The following is a 16,113-nucleotide window of genomic DNA, read 5'->3' as shown; positions in this document are numbered from 1 at the left end:
AAGCAGGAGATGGGAAAACTCAACCAGACGTACAGCCAGGCAAAACAGCAGGCAGAAAAGGCACACAAAGAAGTTGCAACCCTGAAAGACTCCTTGAAGAATAAATACGTTGCCATGGAAAAACATGAAGAATTAAAAAGGATGTTGAATGTTACTTCAAAAAATGCTTTGTTTGAATTATCAGTAGCGATGGAACAATGCACTGAAGTCCAGAGTGAGTTGGCAAGAAGTCAACAAGAAAATTCACAGAACTGCTGTCCTTCAAGATCAAATGCAAAAGAAATGCGTAACCATTCAGCAACATAAAGAAACAAAGACAATCATAAATAGCAAAATGGAAGCTCAGCAGAAGAAACTCGAGGAGACTATGCGGAATTACAGGAAAACTCAAGGTGAAGCAAGTGAGCTTCACAAAGAAAAGGAAAACCTGTTGACAGACCTTGACACGCTACAAGAATTATTCAGGACAAAGTTTATTCCTCTGCAAAATTACGTACAGAAAGGAAATAAATTTAACATCACTCTGAACAAACTGACGAACCAGTTAACAGGGAAGACTCCAGGAGGAAGCCAAAAGCTACAAGAAACAGACTGAAGAGCTGAAGAAGCAGTTGAATGGAAAATGAGGCATTGAAAGGAAAAGCTGTTGAACTTTCCAAACTGTGAGCGGATAATGAAGCCATGAAATGTACAATTACATAACTGAAACAAGTTAAGACTTTGCCAGAGACAAACCTGGCCAACACTGAAACCAAAATGAAGGGCAAGGACAAGATTCTGTTGCAGACAGGGAAAGAAAAGAGAGAAATAAGATTGGAAAATATAAATCCAACACTGAAGCACAAGGAACTAGAAGAAGACAGAATCTCGGACGTCTCAGGAGTATTGAGACCCGTTGAGCTGAATGAATGATTCATAAGCTTACAAAACACTTTGAAAATAAAACAAAATTTGGCTGAAATTGTGAAACAAGTGGAAATGAAACTTTCATTTCCAAAACACATATATCCAGCAAGAACGTGACAGACACCATGGAAAAAGAAAATTCAAGTCCACTCTAGGAATGACCGGAGTGCACATTCTGCTCAGAAGGGATGGGACCAACCCACGATGTCTGAAAAAAGCAGATGGCTTGTTAATAAAGAGAAATGCAATGTGAACGAATTCTTCAAACATGACAGACCAAGATGTGGATGAGCTGTCAAGCCTCTAGACCATCTGGATTTGTAAAGTTAGAGACTTGAGGTGGGGGGGGGGGAGAAGGGATAGCAAGTAAGGATTGTATTGCGATACTCCATCGGAAGAGAGGAAAATTTTCTTTGACAAAGAAAGGGGAATATTGCATGATGTGGTGTGTGCCTGAATGCCATTGTAATGTGAAGGTTCTCGGCAGAGCAAGGGTTAATGTTGGACCGGAGAACAGCCCTGTCCAAGTATGATGTATAGAGTAATAGACTGAGAGAACACTCTGGATCCAGCCTGCATGGAGGTAAAAGCTCCATGCATGACCATACCTTGGATCTGCAAGTAGTTAAAGGCTAACAATATAGGGTTCATGTTTAAATATACAAGTCTCAAGATCTCATTGTAGAGACACCACAGCACATCATATTACAACAGGGTCCCGCTCCCTTTCAAAGCCAGCATAGTGCGGAATTTTCCATGCCAGCTGGTGACGGGCATGCTCGGTGGCATGACCGGACAATATGGCAAGAAGGCCAGAAATCGATTTCACGACATCATGAAACAAGTTTGCAATCATCCACTCAGCCCATCGATAGTGGGCCGTGTTTCCCGCTGTTATGTCCCAGCTGTTGGTAAAGCGGAGTTATTTAAAAATTCCAGAGGGAAACTTGAAACAACTGTTATAACCTACATTTTTATTTTTGTATATTTGAGATGCAACTATAATCAGACCACTAGTTCTCGAGAGGTTTTATATGAAAATACATGAGACATTTATTAATTTACACAAGTTAAATATCTACACATGGCTACAAATACTACTTTCATAACTTTTAACAAATTTCCAAACTAATCTCCATTAAGCCAACAGCAACCCATAGACTTTCAGCAGACACCAGGCAAAGCATTTTCACATTACAAATTCAAAATTAAGTTCCTTTCACTTCGGTTCCTGTGGAGACAGTGGTAGGCTTACAGCTGCTTTGATCTTACATTGCCTCTGCCCTGCACACACAAACCTGCTATCTGTTATACCTAACACAGCTCATTGAATGTGAATTCTCATTGTATCACCAGCCCCTTTGAACTCCATCTCTTCCAACCATAAAACCCCTTTCAGAGTACCAATTTTATTAATAATATAAACATATTGCTTGGTCTCTGCTAGCCAGGTGCCAGATTTCACCCTCTTTCTTGAATGTTCTATTCAAAAATATGCAAATGCACTCAATCTCTCTTACATCTCAAAACTAGTATACATCAAAGCACCCAGACTAGCTTTAATCCAATTAAGATGCACCCACAGACTAAACCTCTATTTTTAAAAGGAAAATAATTTCCAACAATATATACAGTAATAGCTTCATGATGTCTGCCATCAGATATTGGGAACCTCATTGTAATACATCTGCATATCATGATCAGGCCAGCCCAGTGACATCATTTACCCATGCTGAATTGTTTGCGCAATCATGCTGATGTGTTCATAACAGCGTATATAAAGCATGCACTTGATGGACTGCATTTTGAGGGGAACTTGGAGGTGAGTGCACAGTAATGTTGCACAGCACTCGTCTGGGTCACTTGTTGGACTTCAAGGTTGAGGCACATTGGGTGTGGGGGTGTGCAAAGGAGGCCCTGTGGTTGAGGTGACTTGGGGGTGGGGGAAAGGGCTGCACTGCAGTTGAGGTGTATTGTGGGGAGGGGCAAGGGCTGCCCTGCACTTGAAGATAGTGCACAAGCACGTATGGGGTCGTGGGGAGGGAAACAGCCATGCATGACGGAATAAAGTGACCATTCCTCTGCAGCTGAAACAGTTCAGATGCAGCTACATTCACATTAGTGGAGTTGGGTCTCTAGCTTATCTGCTCACTCAAGCAATGCAGAGGCATGAAAGTGCTAGCAAGTGCTACAGAGCTTTTCACCTCTCGGGCATAGACTGCAAACGAATGAGCATTTCAGTGGACTGCAGAACAGTTGGATGACGGGGCACGTAGTACAATCTCCTTGTTAAAGCTGGCTGTGGAGTAGTCACTGATGGAGGTGCTCACAGCCCTTTGCAATTTCATCATCCCAGTTTGGACCAGTCTCCCCCATGGTTCAAGCTAACAAAGCAGCCTTGCAGTGTGGGTTATGAGAATGCCTGTGACTGAGCTGAGGGCAAAGCATGCAGTCCAATGGGCAAGACTGCCACCAGTCAGACATTTGGAGTGGAGCAGAGGTGGTTGGGGTTTTGGGCAGCCATGGATGGCCAGAGTTTAGTGCGCTCAGCATTCTTAGGGTTGCTTTAAGAGACCTTCAGGCTTAAGCAAGAGAGGTTCTTAGTATACCCAGGCTAATCCTCATGTCTCTCTCTTTCATCCTGCAGGAGGAATATATCAGGAGCTTGGAGCCTCATCAACTAGCTGTATGCCTCGTGGCGTACAGAGAGCGACGACAGAGAAGACAGCGACGGAGGTGCCTGGTTGCACAGAGGGAGGAACAGCACCCTCAGGAAGAAGGGGCGGCTGAGGCTCCCACACACACTGCTGAAGAGCCACAGTTGGCCATTGTTGGTCGGCGCTTAGCTAGACCCAGGGTCTATAGATGACCTCTTTAATTCCTGCAGATGATGGAGAACCAGTGTTACCGAAGACTGCGCATGCCTAGGGAACTGGTTGGTCACATCTGCCAGCTACTGCAGGATTTGGCGCTGCCGGGACATGGATGGCATCCACTGCCAGTGGCCGTGAAAGTGACCACAGCGCTCAATTTTTATGCCAGTGGCTCCTTTCAGGGCTCCACAGGTGATCTCTGTGGGATATCACGAACTTCCACACACAAATGCATCCATGAGGTCGTGGATGCCATCTTCGCGAGGGCACACAACTTTGTGCATTTCATCTGGGACCAAGAAAGCCAGGATTCAAGAGTGATTGGATTCATCCAGACCTCAGATTTCCCACAGGTGCAGGGTGCAATTGACCGCACTCACATGGTGCTCAGATCTCTGTCGCAACAAAGGGTCAACTATGTCAACCACAAGGACTTCCATTCACTGAATGTTCAGTTAGTGTGCAACCACTACAAAGGCATCTTGCAAGTCTGCCCATTGTTTCCAGGGGCTGTTCATAACTCCTACATTGTCAGTCAGTCTGGCAGCAATGACAAGCACCACCGAGGTGCAGGCATCAGTAATGTTTCCAAGGAGTGTAAGGCCGGACCATCACTTTGATCTGAAGGCTGCACAGAGCAAAGGGAAGAGGGCCTGGACTGAGACAATGCAAGATTGATGTCCTGGACAAAGGTCTCCATGGTGGCCGCTATCCGACCAATGTTGACCTCAGTGCATTGGCACGCCAACGCCATCATCTCAGTCTGAAGGCAGACGGATTCTTCCATTGTGCCTTGTAATCGGAGGAGTAATCCTTTGCTGATGTTGCCGAACTTTCCTTTGCAGCTCCAGCAACTGTGACATGACTGAGTCCAGGGGCTCACAATCTGACTCGGACTCAGCAAAATTTCTGGCCTCCAGCAGTCCTCTGGGGACCTGGGAAGTCCCTGCCACCACCTGCTGTGTTTCAGAAAGTGTGATGTGCTCACCAGATTGCGATCGAGACTATTCTAAAGCTAGGTCCCAACATGGTGTGTGTCAGCGCTGTGACCGGGCTTCAAGGAAGATGCCTTCAGATTCCCCATCAAGGTTTCTTCAGAGCTTGATTGGAGGCCTTGGGTCGTGACTCCATTTGTTTTTGGCAAATGTGCCTGTGAAAACAAGGAGAGATAATTAGTGCATGGCAGTGGCCTGTGAAACAGGACACATCACTCACAGCATTGTTGTCTGATAGATGTTGCACTGCTGGATTCTCACTTGGTAGAGCACTGCCAACCTCACCGTCAGCACAGGAATGGTCCAGATCCTCACCGGCCAGCTGGATGGCTCTGTTTTCAAAGTCGGTGATTTCAGGCATTCCTCCACTAGGCTGCAGCCTCTCCCTCTTGTTGTGTGCCAGCTTGTCCTGTATGAATAGCGATGGAGAGAGTGTAAGCAGGACACCTGCCAAGCCAGATGATAAGTATAAAAAAAACTGCGGATGCTGGAAATCAAAAATAAAGACAGAATTACCTGGAAAAACTCAGCAGGTCTGGCAGCATCAGGTGGAGAAGAGTTGACATTTCGAGTCCTCATGACCCTTCGACAGAACTTGAGTTCGTGTCCGGCGGAGAAGAAAAGAGTTGATGTTTCGAGTCCTCATGACCCTTCGACAGAACTTGAGTTCGAGTCCGGGACTCGAACTCAAGTTCTGTCAAAGGGTCATGAGGACTCGAAACGTCAACTCTTTTCTTCTCCGCCGATGCTGCCAGACCTGCTGAGTTTTTCCAGGTAATTCTGTTTTTGTTTCAGATGATAAGTATGCCTGGCATGTGTGGGTGGTGAGTGGTCCCATGGACGGGAGGAGGACAATGAAGGTGTGTGAGTGTGTGAATGGTGATGTCCCTTGAACTGGCAGTGAGTGAGGATGTGTGATGGGTTTGCGAGTGTGTGGGTTGAGAGTGATGAGAATAGTGACTTACCCTGGCAGAACAAAAGCAATCATTCATCCTCTTGTGGCACTGGGTGACTCTCCTCTTTTGCAGGACATTGGCCTGACCACTGCTGCCACCACGTCCCATGCTGGGTGATGTTGCTGCCCATCCTGCAGCCAGATGGATAGAGGCCATGTCTTCCGTGTAGTAGTCCTGGGCTGGAAGCACTGAGAGGTGTACGCACGGCTGCACTTTAAATATAGTGTCCAGTGAGATGGAGGGGGTGATGACGTGATGGGTGAATGAGGGCCTGCCCACCATGGAAATGGCATGTTTCCCGGGAATGTATAATTGATACGGCGGGTTTGGGATGATACAGCATGAGAAGCCGCCATTCCCCTGGCAGATAAAACGTCGTTTTACCCACCTGCTACCACACCTAGTGCAAATCTGGGATGATTCCACCTATAATCCGGTAATCATACAATCCTCCTCCAACATCACTTCTCCATTGTCATATACAGCGAAACAATCCTACCTCTGCTCCTTGGCAACATTATCCAGAGACATAGGGTACGTTTCTCCATGTTCCACTTTTTCCACTACCTCCCATAACCTGTCCTCCTACACCAGGTGCTGATCTCAGGGCCCTAGGTTGACTCGCAGTTTCTCATTGCTTCAAATTTAAAATTCTCATCCCTGTGTTTAAATCCCTTCATGGCATCCTTTCTCCGTACCTCTGTAACATTCTCCAACACCCATCTCCAAAAGCTCCATTCCTCCAACTCACCCAACTGGAATCTACAACTTGCCAATTTTATGGAAATAAGAAACAAGGCCCAATTTAGATCAAGCCTTGGGACAATGTATGCAGGTGCCTGCTTGAGTTACGTTGTGCAATTCTCCACATGTATGTATCAAAATCCCCATTTTGATGTTTTACTACATTGTGAATGAGCCACATTTACCCAGTGCCATGAAGTTGCATGAAATTCAAGAAAAAGATGGGCGTATGGCAACCAGGATAGAATTTGGAAAGTGCAGCCATCCTGTGCCTCTTTGGAGATGGACTATTTGAAAGTTTACATGGCTAATATCCAAATAGAAATCTAAATGAGTATACAAAACTGTTCTGAGGGACAAAAATAATTGCCTCTTTGAAGATATATATTAAGAGAAGGGCATTATTGTTGTTTAGGTGCTTCAAAAATTTGGCCTGCTACTCTAACACTTCCATCTCTCTGCCTGAGGGTACTGTCAATGGCCTTTCAAAATTGCATGTCTGCCAGATTTCTGTAGAAAGCATGATCATGCTGGTGCCATACAAGATTTGTTTGAATGAGACCTAGCCATAAAAGTAATATGGGCCCAAAGCACTAAAGTAGGTGGAGAAGCTAAGAGGTTTGGATGTTCTGGTGCGTAGACCTTTCAAGGTTAATGAGCAATGGCATGAAATGATGGAGAAAATAGGATCTTTAGGCCTCCATTGGAATATTAGTCCAGTTTTAGTCATCAAATGTGGTGGGTGATATTGAAATTTTGGAAAGCCTACAGAGGAAGGCCACTAGATTAAGTTTTAGCTTGAAGCATCTTAGTTATCAAGATTTGCTAGAAGAGATAGAACTCTACACTTTAGAGAAGCTTAGACCTAGGTGTGATTTAACCAAGGTTTGTAAGGTGATGCAATAGATTGATTATGTTAGGAAAGACCAGATGTCACAATTTTAAGTTGCATAAGGCCAGGTATCAGGTAATGGTTCTTCATGGACCTCAGGTACGGACAACCGCTTTGTCTGGTGCTTACTGATTTGCTGAAGTCTTTCAAGCGATAGCTAGGTCTGTTTCTGGATGAGTCAGGGATCACCTTGTACACGTGGTAGGCATGGCACGTTATTCTCAGGGCCAGAGTGATCTCCTGGACTAAGCTAAGGTGGTCAGAGAGGAACTCCCCAAATTTCTTCCTCCATCTTGGCCTGAATTTTTAAACTGGATTTTTGCCTCTACCAAAAGATGACATGACTTTGGGTTGGCGGAGAGTGGGAGTGCATAGATTGTGATTCACAAGGCATCATAATCCTGTGGGACAGGCTGCGTGGAGGGCCCAGAGGGTTTTTTTTATGTTCATAATGTGTATGTTCATATCTACTTCAGAGAGTGAGAAAGACCGATGCTCACCTGATATGCATTTAAACCCCAAATCATTGTACTGTGTTCCATGATTTATACATAAAAGATGTTTCTTGCAAGCAAAAAGATATTACGGTGAGGGAAATATACATGCACAATATTCTGCCTAAGGGACAAGAGATGCAAGTCCCCAGTAGCAGCTGTCAATCTAGCCTTTCTTCTTTTGGGACACTTAGGCCGAGAGGTATACAAGGTGCTGTGATCACACTCTCAAAGGCATCATCCCGAGGTTTGCACCAAGCTGGGCATCGTGCCTCATTCCTATAAAGCTGGTGAAAGGGTTGAGACACATCGTTGGTGAAGCAGCTCTAGATTCTACTTAAATGAATGGATGATAAATCAGATGGGCTCTGCAATACGTGTGTGCAATGATTCAGATTTCCTGTCTACCATTCAGGTGGTAAAGGCAACAATTTGCTCCAGGAATAGAACCTAAAATTCATTATCAAAGATAATCAGTTGTCAGAGAGATGTCATCAGTTCTTAAATTGGATGATGATGTTATAGAATTTTTTAAACAGTCATGCTCAAATTACTCATGTAAAAGTTAGTTTTGTGTGGACAAACTAATCAAATAAAAAGGAGCTAATATATGTAGCTCTGAGATGAAAAGGGACATCAACCTGAGGATTCATTTGTACTTGGACTCTGAAGTGGGTCAATACTGCAACTACGTGAATGAATGTACATTCAAGCAAGACACGGTTTCCTGTTGTAACCACTGATTGCTTAAGTCAAACTGTTTTTCAGGTGTTGGTCTAGCTGCACGTCAAACTTTTGTCACACCTCTACGTCACACTTGCATATCTGTTGATGTTCCACTTGAGAGAACCAAATATGAAAATAGAATGGCCCTGAATTCTTGATTCCAACTGTGGCTTCAGAAGCCATATCTAGCCATTTATGCCGATTCTCTATGATTTCTGAAAATTTCTCACTGGAAAACCCCAAAAGGAAGTCCAAAGTGAATGTGAACAAGGAGAGATTATTCATTTGGTGAATCAGATGTCTAATTCTGGCATTTACATAAATTAGCACAGAACCACCGTACATATCAAATGAATAAATTGACCAGCACGCTTGTAAGTTTTTTGATATACCTCAGTTATCTAGTAATCAGTCGGTGATTTTATTAGATCTGGGGGTGGTTGGCATGGATATGCTAAAGGGGTGCTCTTGGCGGTCCAGTTGGGCAAAGGACATAAACCAATCTACCTGTCATAGATGCATTCAGTTGTATACACTGGTGGACAATTAACCAACTAACAGGGGGAGGATGCTCCATGAACATCTTTGCCTCAATGATGGCAGAGCCCAGCATATGAATGCACAAGATAAAGCTGGAGCTTCGACCAGGAGTTCTGAGTTGATGATTCATCTTGGCCTCCTCCCGAGGTTCCAACCATCACCAATGCCAACCTTCAGCCCATTCAATTCAATCCACAAGATATCAATAAGTGCCACAGCACAATGGACGTAGCAAAGGCTAGGGCCTTGACAGCAACTGTGGTGCCAAAGGCACCATCACTGAATCCCCCACAAATCAACATCCTGGAGGTTACCATTGACCACAAACTGAACTGGACCAGCCATATATATACTGTGGCTACAAAAGCAAGTCAGAGGCTGGGGATTCTGCACTGAGTAACTCACTTCCTGACTCCTCAAAACATATCCAACATCTACAAGGCACATGTCAGTAGTGTAATGGAATACTCTGCATTTGCCTGGATGAGTACAGCTCCAACAAATCAAGAAGCTTGATGCCATCCAGACCAAGCAGCCCATTTGATTGGCACATTTGCTCCAACTTAAACATTCAATCCCTCTGCCATCGATGCAAAGTGGCAGCAGTGTGTACCAAATACATGCACTGCAAGAAGTCACCAAGGTCCCTTCAACAGCAGCTTCCAAACCCACAACCACTACTTCCTAGAAGGACAAGGACAGCAGATGCATGGGAACACCACCACCTTAAATTCCCCTCCAAGCAACACACCACCCTGACTTGGAACTACACTGACATTTCTTCCCTGTCGCTGGGTCAAAATCTTGGAACTCTGTTCCTTACAGCGTTGTAGGTATACCTGTACCACATCGACCACAGTGGGTCGAGAAGGCAGCTCACGGCCACCTTCTTAAGGACAATTAGGGATGGGCAACAAATCCTGGCCTAGTCAGTGACACACACATCCTGTGATCAACATTTATTGCCCAACCCTAGTTGCCCTTCACCACCTGCTCAAGGGCAACTAGGGGTGGTCAATAAACATTGACCTTGCCAGTGATGCCTATATGCTGTGAATGAATAAAGAAAACTAGCTGAGTCATCCTGTGAATGAATAAAGAAAACTAGCTGAGTCATCGGAGCACAATATAACTTAAATCTTTTGTTGAGGTTCTCCATATAAATGTTGCATAATTAAATTATGTTGCAAGAAGGACACTGAGCTCACCAAGTCCATTTAACAGACCTGACCCAGTCTTCATCACACCCATTCCATCTCTCTAATGGAAGTGAATAACTACAATACAGCACGCAAGAAAAAATATTAGCTCATTGTCCACAATCACAGAAATTCTAAACTTTTTCAACCAGTGCATTTTGTTGAGAATGTTTTTATTTATATCAAAGAGTTATAATTCCCAAACAGATGGCCAGGGACAGCCAAGCAGTGGAGAATTTCAGATCCCATTAACGATAACAGATTGGATGCATTGACCATGCTGTTTATCCTGAAGGGACAGCAACATTCACAGCAAGCTACTGACAAAAGCTGTATTTGCAAGTATTAGAGCCACCTGACACAAGGGTCTTGTGCAGCCAGCAATAACCCTGAGTAAGTTCATCAGATTTGTACAGGTTGGTGGCTGTGAATACTGTTCCATAATTGGGCCTTACTGGTGACCAGCCTTTCAGGTTTGCTCTGGGGTTACTCTCAATGGCAGGTAAGCCAGGTGTTCACAGCTGGTGTTCCTAGCACTTCCACTACAAACAACATAAAAGGTATTTCCAGCTCTTCCTTTTCTCATGTGATCAGGTTACTTTAAGCTTTGGTAGTCTCAGTGTGCCTGACAGCACCGGCATTTTTCCAGATAAAATCCATCTAAATTCTATTCTGATGGACAGTTAAGCACCGTCTCGTGAAAATTTGCGTGTCTCAGCAATGCTGCAAAAATGAATAAATAAATACATTGCATATGCTCAATAACGGAGCACAGCTTGCAGCTTTACATGAATATATTCATTTGAGAGAGGACTCCATAATTGTGCTGTTTGAGCACAAGCAGGTCAAATATTCTTTGATATTTTCATTATTTCTCCTCCTTTCACTGTCTCAGTTCGTGATGTCCCTCTCTCATCGGAGAGCACAAACCAGTGATTTGCCTGTCTCCCAATTAGTACGATTTATATTTAGTAAAATTCTTCCAGTGGATTGATTAGGAACTGACTGGTCACCTAAAGCCCAGGTTTTAATCCCTTTTATTTTAAAAAGGAGGCTTTAAAAGCATTTTTTCAATTTAATACTGTACCAAATAATTATCACCATCTCCATTGATACTGTTGTACCTACATCTTGAAATGGTGTCCAGGCAACTTGTAGATGAAAAAAGCCCCAAGTGGGATTCTCAATCACATTTTCTAACTCAAAATAGCATCAGCCATTACCTCAGACTTAACTAAAATTTCCCTTCTCCTAATCCTGAAACTTCCATCGTGTTTGCTGTTCTGCGTACCTGCTCCCCAGGTCCCAAGCACTATTGGTCTTTCCTTACTGCCCCCTACATCTCTATTACAAGAGGTTTCAGCTTGAGACTTAGTTCTTTTCTGCTATCTCTCTTGATAGAGAATCATCATTTTTAATAATCCATTGTTATAACCAGGTAAGAAAGAGTGTACTGGCCCCTCTCTATTCAACCTCCTTGGTTGCTCACAACAAAGGAACTGCCTTTTCCAAATCAAAATGTATTTACCTATCTATGCAATGACCAATGAGTAGCCAAAGGTCTTCTTGGGTTAAAGAAATAGCAAGTTTATTAAACACGAAACCTGAGAGAAAGTAATAAATTGTGACATCACAAATCCCAGGTACCAGCAATAAGGGGAAGTAGAATCTAAAAATAATGTACAGTTAAGTGTCCTTTGATTTTCCTTAAGGTGCAGATTTTAAACATTGTGGCCGATTTAGGTTAGCTTGTTTCTTGGATGCTCATTTCAATTTACAAAATTTCCAGCCAGTTGAAAGTCTGAAAGCCATATTTTCAAAATTAAAGGGGCATAGCATCATGACATCCTATAATGGTCAGTAGAGAAATGAAGAGAGGATTGTTAGGATGAGGGTTTGAATACCTTATCTGTTAAGTGATTTTTGTTAAATGAAAAAAATTGAAGCATTAGGTCCAAATCTTCCACTACAACCTTGGTAGAAGATTGCCAGAAACTCTGGAATTAATTGCAAACAGAAACTTTTCCCATCATATCATCACCTTCAAGGTGAATTAGGGATGGGCAAGGAATGCTGGCCTAGCCAGCAATGCCCACATCCCATGAAAAAAAAAAAATCTGCACTATTTCCCTTTCCAGTAGTTACACTAAATCTCCCACCAAAGAACCTCCATGCATATTCCAGGAATTAACTGTTAATAGCTCTGGGAGCTAAATTTTAAAATGGAAAGAATGTATTTACATTTATTAAATGCCTTTAATGTCCTTAGCACAACACAAATTCATAGCCAATAACTTGCTTTTGAAGTTTAGTTATTGTTGTTATGTAGGCAAATACAACAGCCAATTTGGGCACAGCAAGGTTTCACAAAGATCAACGTGATAAATGACCAGTTAAGCTGCTTTAGGTGGTTTGCCAAGACATTGGGAGAAATTCCCTGCTTCTCTTTGAATCGTACCATGGCATCTTTTATACCCATCAAATAGGGCCTCACTTCAGCATAAAGCTGGGACTCCATCAAATGCAAATCAGTATTAAAGTGCCAGCCTAGATAATATACTCAACTCCTGGAAGTGAGATGCTAAAATAATGAGTTGGCACTCAAGAATAAACTATTGTGTTACATAAAGTTCCATAACCATTTTGGGTCAAACTAAGATAAAGAAGGAGGTTGAACACTTCTTCAGACAAGAGTATAAAATTCTCTGTGAAAATGAAGGGTCTAAAGAAATAATACATGTTTAAAATAAACTTTCATTTGATTTTAAAAATCACACCATTTATCTCCAGCAATATGTTGTCACCTGTGAAAAGTCCTAAAACAAGAAAAATAATAAGTTTAATTTAAATTTGCTAAAACTGTTCTTGCATATTGGCCACCCTCAGCCAATTTTCAAATTCATTGACGTTCAAGGTTTTTTGAACAATTTTTAAAAATTGATCTTTTAAATGTTATAAATTCTTCTTGCCTCAGATAAAATATTGTTTTCAAACAAGAAGCTAAAAAGGTTTTTAAAGCTCAAAGGTTTTTTAAAATTATGGACTAAGAATTATTGTGCACTATTTTTCAGGCAGGAGTCATAACCTTCCTGCCCAATTTTAATGAAGGTAGGCAGAATAAATGTGCTGCTGCCACCTCATTACAGTAATTGTACCATAGAACCCTGTGTCTGCATTGCTGCTGATTATCTCAGTGCTCAGCAAGGGGCCAAGCAGAGTTTATTCATTCACACACAGCCAGTTTCCTCCTCTTAAAGGCAATCTGTGCCTCCTAACAAGAAACTGCAGAGCAAAAAAAAAGAGGCATTTCACTGATTATTACTACAATTCTAAGCAATGAAACTGGAATATCAGGGCACAGAGAGGGTTCCAAGGTTAAAGATGTGGCACTGGAGGCTGTCATGGTGGAGATAGACAGGAGGAAGGATACCATAGGGCCTCAAAAGACAATCCAAGAGATTGGGAGCAGTTGGTCAGAGATCAATTCCTGGTGTCTGACTGCAAAGATCTGGCACAAGAAGTTTAATGACCTCACATAGGTGATCAAGGTCAGTGACTGCATCTTCACATGGCATCTCCTAACCAATGTTTCACCAGCCTCTCACACAGCTTAAATGCACTACACCTGCACCATTCACCCAGCAGCACTCTCTGGCACTCAAGACTCATGGTTAACATCCAGATACTACAGCTCACCATCACACACATACCTATGTTGCTAGCCTCACACCCACCTTTTGCTGCCTCCACATATCTACCTCCAATTTTCAGTTCTGGCAGGTATGTCACTCAACAGAACTATATTCAATCACTGATGTTCTTCCCCCTCTTTTGCTAGACAAGGTAGCACACAATAGTGTTACTCACAATAAGAGGCTGTAGTAGAAGAATTAATCCAGGCTGGTCTTTTAATTCAAGCTGGTTTATTTTCAAAACAACTCTTCAATACTACTAACTTCCCCACAAAAGTGTGCCAGCTGTGTATTTTTACTGTGCTCCAGCTGTATCGTTTTATTCTGTTTAAATGGGATAACCAATGCCCATCACCTGTTTAACTAACACTTGTCTTTAACAAGGTGATGCCATGCAGTGTGGTTATTTACACATTGACAAATAGAAGGGAGCAGAACTAGCCAGCTGGAACACAAGGACACTTTCATCTCCTAAACCCTATAAAGGAGATGGTGCTTTGTTCTATGTGGTCTGCTGTGATAGAGCCTATCGCATCCAGCAACTCTGAAAACACTCAGGATGAATGGCCTTCCCTTATGCCCCTTCTCAACTTTCAGCTCACCCTCATCCTACTATCTGCTGATGATGTGACAATGGACCACCTGTTTCCAACCCCCAACCTTCCCCTTCTGATTTTCGGCTTTCAGACACCCAAGAACTGCTGCCTGCCCAGCCACAGTAGCCCCAGGAGGAGAAGAGAGGACACCAGTACAGCACTGATGAAGACACCTACTAATCTCTGGCAATGTGTGTACAAAAATACTTTCTGCAGCATTCTCTGAAGCAGCCACAAACTACAGGACATCTGCGTCTCAGAAATGGTGCCCCCCTATATATGCAAATCATCACTGCTCCTCTGCTTTTGGACTCTCTTACTCCCATTCTAGGCTTGAATCATCCTTGAGTAATCCCACGAATACCCTCCATACTTCTCTCAGCAAGACCTCAATAGTTTTTCCTAACCTCCTTGCTAGTTAAAATTGCGAATGGTTTGCTCTCCTCAAGGCTCATCACCATTAACTCCTCTCCTCAAAAGGCACAGCCTCAACCCCTGTCATGGCAAACATCCACCCAATTATCAAAATTCCTGTCTTCTCCAAACACCTTGAATGTTTTGACAGCTCACAGATCCGTGCCCATCCATTTTAGGTTTGATTCCCGAAATGAAGCTACAAATGTCATTCTCATTGACAGTACCATCAGACATTATCTCTCCTCATCATCCTCAATCTCCCTGCTACATCGAACCAGATTCTCCTCCAAAACTCACATAGGATATATGGCACAGAAACAGGCCACTGAGCCCAACTATACTTTTCTGTTGCCATTTCAGTGAGACTGCTCTTTCTTAGTTCAACTTCTTAGTTCTGTCTAGAATGGGTGATCTGTACTTAATTTATGGAAATATCCACTCCGCTTTCCAATCTATATTATAATAATACTTCAATTGCCGGGCGGAAGTGTGGGAATCACAAGAATAAAAACATAGGGCAGAATATTTCAGTGGGTTTGCGGGGGCCGGGCCTGACACGCTGACGTGTGAACTGACATGCGATGGTGTCGGGTATGAGTCTCGACGTCCTTGTGCTGTCTCTCAATGTTTACTTCGGAGGGCACGTGCCAGAGTCAACTGCACATCTGCCAATATTTAAACGGCCTATAAAGGCCATTAAGGAACTAATTAAGGTCATTGTTGATGCTGCCCGTCCAACCTTAAGGTTGGCGGGCAGGCGAAAAGGTCAAGCAGCTTTCAAGTATTTTAGGAAACCTCACCCACGCGTGGGATGAAATTTCCTTAAAGCTTTTGTTAAATAAATTTTAAAAGTTTATGAAATACAAAAATATGTCCCACCTTATGTGACACAGTCACATGAGATGGGGCATGTTTAAATAAGTTTTCGATCCATTTATTTATTTATTTTAAAACCACTTCAATTTCCCTGAAGCAGCTCAATGCCCCAGAGCTTGAAGCGCTCTTTCGCATGCATGCGCGGAAGAGAGCTGGCCCCGGCTCTCTCTCCTCCCCCCGCCCGCACAGGTAGAGCAGAGCGCTACG

This window comes from Carcharodon carcharias, chromosome 1, assembly GCF_017639515.1.
Source record: "Carcharodon carcharias isolate sCarCar2 chromosome 1, sCarCar2.pri, whole genome shotgun sequence".
NCBI classification, from domain to species: domain Eukaryota; kingdom Metazoa; phylum Chordata; class Chondrichthyes; order Lamniformes; family Lamnidae; genus Carcharodon; species Carcharodon carcharias.
This window is presented reverse-complemented; position numbering follows the sequence as displayed.